Source organism: Solanum pennellii, chromosome 10 (genome assembly GCF_001406875.1).
Source record: "Solanum pennellii chromosome 10, SPENNV200".
NCBI classification, from domain to species: domain Eukaryota; kingdom Viridiplantae; phylum Streptophyta; class Magnoliopsida; order Solanales; family Solanaceae; genus Solanum; species Solanum pennellii.
The window spans coordinates 25048813-25064590 of NC_028646.1; the positions used below are offsets into that span (position 1 = coordinate 25048813).

The 15778-nt window shown below is 31.5% G+C and overlaps 1 pseudogene; it reads right to left on the reverse strand.

Annotated features, from left to right (window-relative positions):
• Positions 1-12352: 12352 nt before the first annotated feature.
• LOC107001156 overlaps positions 12353-15778 on the reverse strand; it is a 5620-nt pseudogene continuing 2194 nt past the window's right edge.

A 15778-nucleotide genomic window follows, 5' to 3' on the forward strand; every position in this document is an offset into this window, starting at 1 on the left:
CTATTGTTAATGGCATTACAAATTCCTCAGCCTCTAGTAGTGGCATTGTACGATTAGAAGTTAAACCAATATTTTCTTCCTCAATAGATGGTGGAGTTGTTGTTTGTGATGGTTATGTCAAATTCTGAGATGAAAGTTCAGTAGAGGCCTCACAATGCCTCTCGTCAAAGTGATAAATATCATGAATCACCTCTAAAAAAATATACATGCAAGGAAGGAGAGGAAGTATGAATATCAGGCTTTGCATCAATAAAAGGAAAACTTCTTCTTGCAAAATGAATTCTCTATTCACTAAAATTTTATTGGTTTAAATATCCAACAATATGTAACCCTTTTGTAACTCTGAATAATAAAGTAAGATTAGGAACAAGTCTTTCTTAAAATTTGTCACCCTTTGGTAGAGTTAGAAACATGACAAAAGCAACTAATGACTCTTAAATGTGACAACACAAGCTTCTTAGAAAACATAATTCATAAGGGATCTTGTATTCAATAATGGATGAAGGTACTCTATTCATTAAGTAAACTTCAGCTTCAATGCAATATCCCCAAAATCATATTGACATTTGGGATTGAAACCTGATGTATCTTGTAATATTGAGAATATGTCTATGGTATCTTTCTACTATACCGTTTTGTTGTGGTGCGTGAGGACAATTACTCTGATGCAATATACCTAAATGCTGGAACAATGTAGAGCATTGGTGATTAAAAAATGATGTGACTATCTGACCTCATAACTATAACTTGAGGACCAAATTGAGTCTTGCCTATTAACAAAAAATTCTTAATAGCAACAATAACTTCAGACTTCAATTGCAACATATAGACCTATAAAAATCTACTATATATAGTCATTCATAACTAGAAAATAGCATTTCTGATCTACTCTAAGAGTTTTATATGGCCTCCAAAGATCCATATGAACAATATCAAACACTTTAAATGCTCTAGAGTTAGTAACAGAAAATGAGAGTCCAGTTTGCTTTAACTAAGTGTCTCACTATCACCACTATATTACAACAACCATATATGCCTTAAGACTTGAGAAGAAGGATTCCCAAGTCAGAAATGTCATAGTTTGACATTAGGTGCTACTGCATTTGCAACCATACTTCTTGAGTTATTGTTGTCCTCCTTCAGCTTCTTATTCAAAACTCACTTCTAAATATGTATATTCCACCATCCTCCTTGAAAAACCCCTTCACACTACTAGTGAAAAGGTTCTGAAATATATAAAAATCAGGATAAAACAATACAAAGCAAGACCGTTCCCTTGTAATCTTTGAGAATGGCAACAATTTAAACTTGAACAGTGGTACAAACAAGTCATTCTTTACAACTTCATTCTCAAAAATATATCCTTCATCAATGTGTGTGATTTCCATCTTAGCTCCTATAGATAAATACACTCGATCCTTTTGTAATTTGGTCAAATCATGAATACTTTTCAATAAACATTTATTTGATGTTATATGGTGAGAAGCTCAAAATCATGTGTGCGAACATTTGACATTAGGCAAGGAGTGATACTTGACATATTGGCTTGCTTAGTATCCTTCGCATCCTCATTTAGCATGCCTAGAATCTATTTATATTCTTTTTCAATATATACCTTCTCCTTTCCAAAATAACATTATTTTCTTCATGACTAGTTGATGTAATCTAAGTGTGATCCGGTCCACCAAATATGTTATTTGCAGTAAGATGTCCTCAAAATCCACCTTGTTCTGTATTACCATGATTACCATATCCATATCATGCATTATTACCAGAGTTAGAATTACCTTTTATGCCTTCAAAGTTACCACTTTCAACTATTAGGCTTGTTCCTCAACTTCCAGTCCATTAATAAATCAATTTGTAGCAATTTTCCTTGGTATGTGTTGAGAATGAGAACAACAAAGAAAAATCAAATACGTGAACATGGTTCTTATATATGTTCCCTGAACACTGTTACTATGTAACCAACTTTTGAATAATTAGTTAGCTAGTTAGTTACAAATAATTGTAAGTTTATTAGAATTAGAAAGTGTGATCAAATAGCACAACTATTAAAAAGATGAGATCAACATGGTAACTTCACAAGATTTGGAATAACAAAATATTCTTTTCTCTACTCTTCTTCTACTTCTTCTGTATCTTCTTCATCATTTTCTACTTCACTGCATATACAAATCTACATGGTATCAGAGTTATATCAACTAGTATTCCTAGTTTGATAAATCAATCAACAATTATGCTAAGATTGATCCTAATCATTCAAAGATATACAACGATGAAAAGTACAAATATTGCAGCAGTTCTCGGCCAAAATGCAGAATCAAATTCAGGAAATGGAGCTAGAAATTCCGCTTCGACAATCAATTATAATCATCCTCTATTCTTCACTAATCTGATCTAAGTGGAAATTAGATTATTTCTTTTCATCTAGTTTCGAGAATTATTCAATCTGGTATAGGTCAATGGAGGTAGCCCTATTCAGAAGAAATAAAACGGGGTTAGTGGATGAATCATGTCCAAAGGATAAATATCCAGGATTAGAAAGTATCTGGGAGAGGGTAAATGTTGTTGTACTGTCTTGGATTATGAACTATGTAGAGAAAGGTCTCTTTGGAAGCATTATATTGCAACGTGTGCTAAAAATGTATGGAAAGATTTTTATGAAAGGTTTAACAAGATAAATCGGTCAAGAACCTTCTGCGTCTGTTTACTTCTCAAGATTAAAAGGTTTGTAGGAAGAATTTGAGGGTGTGGTTCCTACAACGTCCTGTGAGTTTGATAGATCCAAAGAGTATGTAGTACATTTGCAAACCCTCAAATTATTTCAGTTTCCTATGGACTTAAATGACTCATACTTACAAGCAAGGTGTCAGATCTTTATAATGAGTCCACTTCCGTCAGTAAATCAAGCATACTCAATGATCATGTCTGAGGAGAGTCAAAAATCAATAGTGGCTTCAGCAGGAATATTAGGGTCCAATTTTAATTTTTGGACAACAAGCATATGAGTTAGCTATGTACTCGAGGAATGGTGGTACTCAAAAGTTTAAAAAGAATGGAAACTTGTATCGTGACTATTGCAAGCTTAAGAATCATACTAGGGATAAGTGTTACAAGTTAATAGGGTATCCCTAAGATTTTAATTTCAAACAGAAGGAGCCTAACACTGCATATAATGCAATGATGGAAAGTACAGGGTCTCAAGAACAGGTTCCTCACAAACATCTGACTACAGGTTATCCTACACAATTTAATACAAGTGACTATGGGTAGTCTTTAAATGAAGGGAAAGATAAATTAGAATCTTATCATCTGTTAAAAGATCAATATCAACAATTGCTTCAGTTTCTAAACACAGCTCCAGAACAAGTATATTTAGCTAATGTAGTAGGTAATGGACCAAGTACAAACACTTGTTTCAACTCTACTATAAATATGAGTTCTACTCCTAGTTGGATTATTGACACATGTGCTACTAATCACATGGTGGGAGATCTGAGTAAGTTTAAAAAATTCACTATTCACAAATCTGAAATACCAAGAGAGTGCATTTACCAAATGGGGAGGTTTTGCTTAGTTGAATTTATGGGTTCAAGTGTTCTTCCTAACAATGATGTTGTCACTGGAGTTTTCCAAGTACCACAGTTCAAATTCAACTTGTTATATGTATCTAAACTCACTAAGGAACTACAATGTTCTGCTACTTTTTTCCCTAACTTCTGTGTATTGCCGGATCTCTCACATGGGAAGGTGAAGATGATTGGTAAAGAAGATGGTGTCTTATACATAGTATCGAGCAATACAAATCCAAGAGATGTCATATTGCATCTAGTTGTTCTATTCCTTTACTAAAAATAGATTCTAAACGAGACATAGATTTGTGGCATAAATGATTTGGGCATGTATCTAGTTCAGTATTATAGAGAATTTTGTCTTCAGATTTAAGTAGTATAACTGAAACAATTAATAAATGTACTATTTGTCCTTGTGCTAAGCAAAGAAGTATAACTTTCACAGTTAGCACTTCTAAAAGTTCTGCATGCTTTGAATTAGTTCACATGGATCTATAGGGTCCTTATAAGACCCCTTCTTATGACGGGAATAAATATTTCATTACTCTTGTAGATGACATGTCTAGATATACAAGGATATATTTGTTGCAACTAAAATCTTATATTAGTACTATTATTCAATAGTTTCTAGTACATGTTAAAACAAAATTTGATAAAACTATTAAGTGCATAAGATCAGACAATGGTATAGAATTTTTGAATAGTAGGTGCTCAAACATGTTTACTTCTTTAGGCATTGTACATCAAACAACATGTGCTTATACTCCACAACAAAATGGTATTGCTGAAAGGAAGCATAGACACATTCTTGATCTTACAAGAGACATTAGGTTTCAAGGGAACATACCTATTAAATTTTGGGGTTTATGTGTTCAAGATGTTGTGTATATTATAAATAGGCTTCCTAATTCTGTTATTAACAATAACACCCATTTGAAAAATTATTTAGAAAGCAACCTACATTGTCAAATCTTAGAGTGTTAGGCTGCTTGTGTTTTGCTAAAAATATATAAGAACCTAATAAACTAAAGAGTAGGTCCTGAATAGATGTTCATTTAGGCTATCCAATTACTCAAAAAAGTTACTCGTTATATGATCTAACTTTTCCTGTTTTCTTAGTATACAGAGGTGTAATATTCAAGGAATATATATTTCTATTCAAATTACAAGATCAAAAACATACACCATTGTTCATATTCACTGGCTTAAATTATGGACAATCATCACATCAATTGATTATTACTGACCAGGATCAAGGAACACGTTCAGCTGAGGAGGTCCCTGCAGAAACCAATAATCCTGCACCTAATATAAATCAGGTTTCTGAACCAGGTCCATTGGTGGTACAAGAAGAAAATAGAAGACCTACAAGGGGAAAGAAACCACCATTGTGGTGAAAGACTTTGTATCTCTCCATGCTACACATACCCCATACTCTTTGGACAAATACCTATCATATGATTAGGTAAATCATTCCTATCAATCATATTTGCCTAAGATTACGGCATGTACTGAGATTGATGCACATTAAAAATAATCATACATGGGAATAGTTACTCTTCCAAAAGGAAAGGTGCCTATAGGTTGCAAATGGATCTATAAGATCAAATATAAGAGCACAGGTGAAATAGAGGGGTATAAGGCAGGGCTAGTAGCAAAGGGTTATAGTCAAAAGGAAGGAATTGATAATAAGGAGATTCAGTCCAGTGGTGATGATGAAAACTGTGAGAACAGTACTAACTATTGCAGCTCAAAGGCAATGGCATATCCATCAAATGGATGTATTCAATGTTTTCCTACAAGGGGATCTACCGGATGATATTTACATGGATCTTCCTTAGAGATTTAAGAGTCAGGGGGAGAATAAAGTGTGTAGACTCACTAAATTCCTCTATGGACGAAAGCAAGCCCCAAGACAATGGAATGCCAAACTATCTCATGCACTACTCAAATTTGAGTTCAAACAAAGTGAACATGATCACTCCTTGTTCATAAAGAAGACAACAACATGCATGGTTCTGGTTCTTATTTATGTGGATGACATGCTGATCACCGTAAGTAATCTGCTCCTAATTGAATAAACAAAGAATCATTTGAAGCAAGTTTTCAAGATGAAAGACTTGGGAGAGTTAAGGTACTTTCTGGGAATTGAATTTGCAAGGCATTCTAATGCATCAAATAAAGTATGCACTAGAGTTAATTTCTGAAACTGGTCTAAGTGCATCTAAACCAGCTGGAACTCCAATTGACACCAACTCAAAATTGACTAGCAAATAGTATGATTAAGAGACACACATGACAGAACCTGATCCACTAACTGACCAAGGAGCTTATCAAAGGATGGTTGGCAATATATTATACTTAACTATGACAAGACCTGACATTTCCTATGGTGTTCAGACATTAAGTCAATTTCTACAACAACCTAAGAAGTCACATATGACTGCAACATTAAGGATTGTGAGATATGTGAAAAACCAACTAGGGGAAGGTCTACTACTGTCCAGCTACTCAAATAATACTATCACTGCTTATTGAGATGTAGATTGGACCTCCTGTCCTCTAACAAGAAGGTCAATAATTGGTAACTTTGTTCAGTATGGAGGGTCTTTAATCTCATGGAAGTCAAAGAAATAAACAATTGTCTCTAGAAGCTCAGTTGAAGCTGCATAGACGAGCATTCCTACCACTGTAACAGAGATTATGTGGCTAAAAGGTTTAATTGAGGAGCTTGGCATTGAAGTTTCATTACCTATAAACATACATACTTATAGCAAATCTGCTATGAAACTTGCAGTCAATCCAGTCTATCATGAAAGGACAAAACACATTGAGATTGATTTTCACTTTATAAGAGAAAAAATCACAAAAAGGGTTAGTATCTGGCAAGCACATTCCTACACAAGATCAACCAGTTGATCTGCTTATGAAAAGACTTACAGAAGTGCAACTGCAACATCTCAGCTCCAAGCTAGGACTTCTGAACATCTTCTCACTTCCTAGCCTGAGGGGGAATGTTGAGAATGAGAACAACAAAGAGAATCAAATACGTGACTTTGATTCTTATATATGTTCCCTAAACATTGTCACTGTGTAACCAACTTTTTCAATAATTAATTAGCTAGTTAGTTGCAAATAACCGTAAGTTTGTTAGAATTAGAAAGTTATCAGATATCACAACTATTATAAAGATGAATCTTGTGTCTCATCCTCTATAATCATAACGTATGCTGATTTGTAGATGGAGTCACTCTCTTCAGCAAAATTTATCTTCGTGCCTGATCATATGACTCATTAAACCACTCTAAAACTAAATTAACCTCATTTGAGACTAATGATTTGCATATTCTTTTTAATTCAAACTAGTACAACAGGTGATGGTATAACAACATCATATTCGTTTCATATCATTTTAAGTTTTGTAAAGCATTGAGAAATAAAGTTTACCTTCAGAAAGTGTGTTTATTTCTCAATGTAACTGATAGACACACCTTTGATTTACCTTATCGAATCTTTCTTTGAATCTCCATATACTATAAAGACAGTCATAGAATATATAATTCAACTAACCTTTAACATGATCATGAAACAAAATCACATTTCATTTTCCCTAATAAATCAATTCTCATTGACCTACTTCATATCTCATAGTTCTCAAGCTAGTTAACTTGAGCATATGAGGGACCAATGAACAGAGGTACATTTGACCGATTTTCAGTGACTCCATTGTTGTATGTTGAAAGTACAAATAGACCAAAAGAGATTTAAATTACTCAACTCCAACATTTATCTAAACCTCCAGCATCCACTATTTTGATATGATGATAAAATTCTGGTAACACACTCAAAACTCCATTAATGAACCTAATAAAGGTATTAAGAAAAAGTAAAGAGAGAATTTTATTAATAACTGCTCTACAGAATTTGTTACGATGAGGATGGACGTAGGCTTTCACAGACTGACGTGTAAAATGTCTAACTAGATTCTAGAAGCTTTTTGATAGCTCATTATAGACAGCTCATCCATTATTCTCAACTAATTACAAGCTATAGTTAACTAAGTAACTAATGAAATTGTAACTTGTGAGTTATTTCACATATCTTGCACATGTAGCCTCTAATTTTTTTTCATGTGTCTTGCATGTGTAGCCTTAACTTTTATGTTTTTAAGTCATGAATAAATATGTGTATGTGAGTTAAGTATTAAGAATATTCCTAAACTTGATACTTGTGTTAGCCTTAACGTGTTTCTATAAACTAAATACCTATGATTATATAACAAGTTAAATTACACTATATATATTACTCTCTTCGTTTTACAAAGAATGACCTCTTTCTTTTTTTGGTAATATTTTAATTTCAGCTTTCCAAGTGGCATGTTCAAAGCCACAAGATCAAAGGACAATTTTATTCGTTTGACCTAACTTTAATTTAGGATCATAAGATTCAAAAGTCTTTTTTATACTCATAAATTCCGTGTCAAGTCAAATCAGGTCATTCTTTGTGAAAAGAATGGAGTATTTTTTTTCATATGTCGATATTTTAGAATAATATACTCCCTCCATTTTATTTTATTTTGTACATTTTTTTAGTTTGTCAAGAAAAGACTATGCTTTTACATTTAGACACATTTTAATGGTTCAAGTCATTTGTAGCTCCTTAAAGTTGTCCGCATAATTCACTTAGACATCTCAACTAAGGCTTATACCTATTAAACACCTCTACCTTCTTGGATTTGAACAATTTGAGCATTTTTTTTAGAATAAGCTAAAAGTAGGAAATATTTTAAATACACTCGCAATGACATGTCGTCAATTAAACTAATAAAATAATGACATGCTTTATTTTTTAGTCCAAAAATTATTTAAAAATTATATGATTAAGTAAAGGAAAAAAGTGTTTTAAAAGTAAAAAAAAAAGAGCTGCAACTTAAGAATCACGCCTCACTTTACCAGTTTACCTGCTATCCATGGCCGTTCAAAACTCATATTTCCTCTTTACTGTCATCCCCTTTACCATGATATGTGAAATTAGGTCCTAGGCCTAATTCACACCCCAAAAGCTAGCTCAAAGGGAAGAGAATTTTCCAAGCCTTATAAGGAGTCCACTCATCTCATTAACCAACGTTGTGGGACTTTTGTCATTCTCTAACATGACCATTCCTCTCCCTCAGCCAATTTTTCAATTATAACTTTCTTCTTCGTAATGCTTTAGGTAGAGAAAGATGAAAGAAAAACTCATCGGAAAATTATTTATCTTCCATTGTCGAGGAAAAAAGACTTATCTTGAATATTTATTTTTTTTGGTATTTCATAGCCGATTAACTTTTTTGATTGAAGAACATCCTAATTCTAAAATGGTGTTATTCAAACAGTTATACACTTGTTTGTGTGTCTGAGAATTGTGGGTGGATGTTGAAGTCGTCAAGTATGAATAAATCTGGAATATTTAGAATTAGAAAATTTGTAGATGATCACACGTGTCCATTAAAAGATAAGGTGTATGAACAACGTCAGGCAACAAGCAATCTTATTGGAGGTATGATACAACTCAAGTTAGTTGATCATAAAAGGAAGTTGACGCTAAAGGATATACAACAAGATGTCAGCCCAGCTTTTAGAGTGAATGTATCCTACTCAATGGTGTGGAAGGCTAAGAAAAAGGCTGTAATTTCTTTAAGGGGTACCCCATCTGATTCTTATGGTAAAGTGCCGAGCTACTTATACATATTGGACGCTACCTACCCTGGATCTCATATGAGGATGAAGAAAAGTGATGAAAATCAATTTCTGCATATTTTTATTCTCTCTTCCCATTCATAAAAGGTTTTGAGTGTTGTAGACCAATTGTCGTAGTTGATGGAAGTCACCTCACTGGGACGTATAATGGAATATTTGTTTCTGCGAGTAATGTTGATGGAGCAGGTATTCGAATGATAATATATACAATTTATTTGGGTGCTTAAGATAGTATTTCTATATGAGATAATAATTTTATTAAATGTTTTGTTTATAGGAAATATATTGTCGCTAGCGTATGGACTTACTGATTCAGAAAATGATGCAGCCTGGACTTGATTTTTTGAACACTTTAGAGTAGCTCATGGCGTTAAAGATAACATGTGTATTGTATCCGATCGAAAGAAAGTATTATAAAGGTAGTTTCGAGGGTATTTGATGGAGTTCCTCATTATGCTTGTACTTGTCATTTGTGGAAAAATGTGAAATCACTATTAAAAAGTCGCACAATAGTCTGTTGAAAGTTTTTATGGGATTACAAAGGGATACGAACAATCTGAATTTGATGAACTGATGGGAAAAGTTGAACAAGTTGATGTTCGTGTAAAAAATTACTTGAAATCGGCAGGTTATGAAAAATGAGTTAGGGTATATGCAAGAGTTGATCGAGGAATGATTATGACATCAAACATAGATAGTGCATAAATGCTTGTCTAGTTGAAGCAAGGGAATTATCGGTATACGATTTCCTTGAGGAAGTAAGTCAGATGTTTGCAAGATGGAATTCAAAAAATCATACATCTGCTTCACATACTTTCACCATACTTTATGGTAAACCACAAGAGATGCTTGTTGCTAATGAAGAAGCACCATTACGTATAAAGGTATGCTGTTACAATTTATATGTTCATCAACATTATATAACGTAACTGTTTATTTATTTTTATAGGTTGTACTATCTAATAATATGTGTACAGTGTTCATCACGAAGGTAGAACCTATATTATTTGTTTGGAAAATAAAACTTGTACTTGCAAGAGGTTTCAAATGGATGAAATACCATGTTCGCACGCTTGGTCCATTTTAAAGAAGAAACATTTTGATGTTGGATCATATTGTTCCGACATGTACAAGCCAAGTAACTTGTTGGATACATATAGCATTCCAATTAGTCTGTTACCTAATCAAAATGAGTGGAATGTACCTGGGTATATTAAGGACGATATAGTGAGGCCTCCAAAGCACAAAAATCTTCCTAGAAAGTCATCCAAAATGTATCGTGTCAAGACGTATAGCGAGCTATATGGGAAGAAGAGAAAGAATTCTTGTAGTACTTGTGGGTTTAAAGGGTACAATAGGCGTTCGTGTAGGAATGGACCGCGTATTATATAGTTGATGATGTTCCATTTTTATATCTTATTAGAGTTAAATTGCTTCCAGAATTCTAAAGCCTTTTGGTTTATATAATAACATGAAATTATTTGTATATGTTTTATCTTGAAATGCATACAATTGTGGAATTTTTCTAATCGAATTCGGTATTTTTGTTTGTATACGTATTCTCTCGAAATGTATTCATATCCATGGTTTTAATTTGTATTATATTTGTTCTTCTAAATTGTACGTGTGAAATTGAATGAGTCACAAACATAACCATTACAGTTACTTGTATTCAAACATAATTGTATTTATCATTTAATATCAATTGTTGTTATATTATTTTTAGTTGAATTTGAAATTGTACATACTATTTCTTTGCATAAGTTTATATTACAAAAATCCATTATGTAGTTTCAATATTTGGTTGAATCTCAAACAATAGGATTACATCTATCTGTAACATTTTAAAGCATACAAGTTTCTTTGGTATTTGTTTTCTCTCGAAATGTATTCATATCGATGGTATTAATCTCTTGAAATGTATACGTCTTCTCTCGAATTTTTATTATTATTATTATTGTATTATTATTATTATTATTATTATTATTATTATTATTATTATTATTATTTGTATTCAAAAATTGATTGTATTTATATTTTAATATCAATTGTTACATCCATTTGAGTCATTGAAATGCATACAATTGTTAGTTTCTTCTAATGGAATTCGAAAAATTTTTTGGTATACGTTTTATCCCGAGATGTATCCATATCCATGATTTTAATCTACATTATATTTGTTCTATCAAAATTGTATGTGTGAACTTGTATGAGTCACAAACATAACCACTACAGTTACTATTACTTGTATTCAAACTTAATTGTATTTATAATTTAATATCAAGTGTTGTTATATTGTTTTTAGTTTGAATTTAAAATTGTACATGTTATTTCTTTACATTATTTTATATTACAAAAAATCATTGTGTATTTCAAAATTTGGTTGAATCCAAACAATAAATTTACATAAATCTATAACATTTTAAAGCATACAATTTTTTTTTGTTTCCCTTTCTCTCGAAATGTATTCATATCCTTGGTATTAATCTACATTATATTAGTTCTATCTAAATTGTATGTGTGAACTTATATTAGTCACAAACATAACCATTACAGTTACTTTTTTAGTTTTGCTATCAAAGTTATGTTGGTAGAAGCATATTTCTTGCAGGTAAGCTTCTAACATATAGTAAAGTACACTGCAAAAATGAGCTTTAGGTGCATCTTACATATATATTTTCTTGATATTTATTTATTTAGTTTCTTATAAGATGAGTTTTGTGTACCCCACTTGCAATACTTAAGCAAGACGCACAAATAAGATACTCTTTTTTTCTCACTTACCACAAGCATCATATATGCTTTTTGGAAAGAAAAATATGTAGCAAAAATTCATAAACTGTAACAGCATAGAGATAGATCAAAACAACATTGTCTAGATAAATTGCACAAGGACTAAAACACTTGAATATTAACCCTGAACTTAGAAACATTAGAATTATATAAACTAATAAGATTTAACAAGAACTTCAACGTTTTCTACATTAATAAAAACAAGAACTGAAACCCTTTAAAATCAATTCATAGTAATACAAAAAACTAATGTATATTGACACACCAAAAAATAGACGAGTAATCTATTTGAATTGTATCAATATCCTTCAGTGCTACATTAAATCTGCTATGTCGTGGAGGTGCTTCATTGTCACTTATTGCTCCGGCATCATTCTTTTGTTGGCCATAATTTCAAAGAAGTATAGTGTATCTTGACCGTAGACATGATGCATTCAAAATATTCTCTGGAATCCCTTGTCCATATAATAGGTATTCGGTAAAAGCTAGCATATAAATGTCGCAATCCCTATAATACAAGAAATAAAAAAGTTAGTGAACAATATAATATTGATGATTTGATACTACTAAAATCAAAATAAACACAAACTTACAAAGACCGTAAACATGATGCATTCAAAATATTCGCTGGAATCCCTTGTCCATATGATAGGTACTCGATAAAAGCTAGCATATAAATGCCGCAATTCCTATAATACAAGAAATAAAAAAGTTAGTGAACAATATAATATTGATGATTTGATACTACTAAAATTAAAATAAACACAAACTTACAAAGACCCTAAACATGATGCATTCAAAATATTCACTGGAATCCCTTGTCCATATGATAGGTACTCGATAAAAGCTAGCATATAAATGCCGCAATTCCAATAATACAAGAAATAAAAAAGTTAGTGAACAATATAATATTGATGATTTGATACTACTAAAATCAAAATAAACACAAACTTACAAAGACCGTAAACATGATGCATTCAAAATATTCACTGGAATCCCTTGTCCATATGATAGGTACTCGATAAAAGCTAGCATATAAATGCCGCAATTCCAATAATACAAGAAATAAAAAAGTTAGTGAACAATATAATATTGATGATTTGATACTACTAAAATCAAAATAAACACAAACTTACAAAGACCCTTGTGATTGTTGAGGAACATTATCAATAAATATTATATTTAAGAACTCATTCTCTTGTTGAGCTTGCGATACATCAATTCCTTAATTCTTTTAATAATCATTGGCTGTCAACTTCAAACGGATCAACTGAGACAGTTTAACTGTCTCTGTCTTGATAGATGCATCATGGCCTGCTGCCCTATATGAGTAATAAACATTTGATACGCTTATCATTCAATGAGATCACAGTCAACACCCAATGAAATTCATCCTTAACGTGGACAGGAATAAAAACATGACCAACTGTATGTCACGGTGTAGCAGCATGCATTCTGTACCCTCTAATATATTCACCAATGATATGCTCTTCATCAGCACAACCAACATCACTGTCTCAATCCAAATATTTTTCCCAAATTGAAGATATCTTTGAACTAAAAACTCAATCTATAGTTGTGTATTTGTATCTGCTTCCAACATCATATTTAGCTTTTTCGGGAGATACTATAAAATCACATCGACATGCTGACAAATTTAAAGACAAAGGTATAAATAATGTAACTGCTAATCAATATTGTTAGTAAAGATAAAGATAAACAGTTTTTACCGAATTGTTCAATAACTGTCCTTTGAAATGTAGATTATAGAACTAATTCTTATTGTCTATTAGGAGAACGCCAAGATTAATAGCCACATGAAATTCAGCTAGATTCTTCTTGTAATAGTCTTGATCATGTTTTCTAAAAATAGGATAAAAAATGAAAATAATATACTATTAATTAAAAAAAATAACTACTATTAGCAACTAAACACAAATAAATATCAAGAAAACATATATGTAAGATGCACCTAAAAAAACTGTTGTTGAAGCACGAACAAACATTCAACCGAATACGAAAATTGAAATAGTTATGTTGTAAAAATATTTTGTAATATTCACCAGCTACATACTTTTTGTCGTGCTTTGTAAGAAATTCATCTCGGACCTATGATCGAAACGCATCCCACAACGGTATATCATAATTGCAAGAGATCAAATCAAATATGAATGGGTATTTCAATTCCAAAATGTGGGGCTGACTTGATGAACAACCTGAAATGGTTTCCAAAATAATAAATTAATACACACTAACAGTAGCAATCAAAAAATGATTACATTAAAAAAAGTACTGAAAAAAATGGAATACTGTACCAGCAGATGATCCAAAATTGGTCAGATATGGAGATATATTATAAGGGTCTGGACATCTATTTCTACGCGTAGGTAACGACATCTGTTCGTTATTGCTGATGGGGTGATCTATCATCAATCTTTCTCCATTCGTACCAAATTGAACATCGATAGTGGTCTGATCTGTCGTAGTTGTAATGCATCCTGCAATTGTAGTTGGCAGCTAGGCGGTGTGTCCTGCAAATACAATTGGATGTGGTGCGATGCTACTATTTATAGAATTGAGACAAGGCATGAATTGATCATCCAATTCAAATTGTGAATCTGTTGTCAAATTCACGTGATCTAAAGCCCGGATAGGGACTAGACATGACAATTTGTTCATCATCTTCTTCATGTGAATTTTCAGATACTCCCTGCACTTTTTGGAGGTATATCAAATGCAAAGCTTGGTTGATTTACCTATTAAATTCATAAAAATAACTACACCTTAAAACTAATGAAACAAATAATGATATAATAAATATACTTATAAAATTAAATAAAATACTCTAGGAACTGTAAGATTGGAGCACTTAATTCATCATTCACTTTAATCAGATTTCGAACAGGGGTGTTGATACAAAAAATCTAATAAAAATGGAAAGTTATAAATTGAATTGTTAATATGATATTGAACAATTATTGAGAACTGAAAGTTAAGGCAAATTTGTATATTGTAGTCACATATTAAAGATAAAGAATCTGAAATTTTGAGAAAAGAAACGTGAAAATGGAGAATAATCTGAAAATTTTGAAACGCGAAAATAGGGATTAACTTTTACATTTCTTGGAATGGTAAATTTAATAAATTAATTTTTTTTCTTTTTTCATTAAACCGTTATTGGACCATGTTAGTTTCTATAAATAAATTAAATTAGTAATACTAAAATTTAAAATACATAAATTTAATAAAACTAAAGTATAAAATACATCAATTTAGTAAACATGTTGTTATTCTGTCGTTTTAAACAAAATTTTTAAATTATTGTTATTTTGATTAATTATGTTAATAAAATTGTCTTAATTGCTAAATTTTCCTTCCACATGTACATGTTTAGTGAGTTGATGGGCCGGGTTCAATTTCTAATAACGAGTCGGATCGGCTATTTTTGTAATCACAATTTATTATTTATAAATTGGAAAGGTTGAATCAACTATTAATATAGTATATTCTTATCTATTGAATATTGTAATAATTATAACTATTTATGACAATATACTATCTAAATAATAAAATAGTTACATTATATTGAATATATACTTATATTGTAACTAAATTTACTTGTAATATATATATATATATATGTGTGTGTGTGTGTCTATATATATATATATA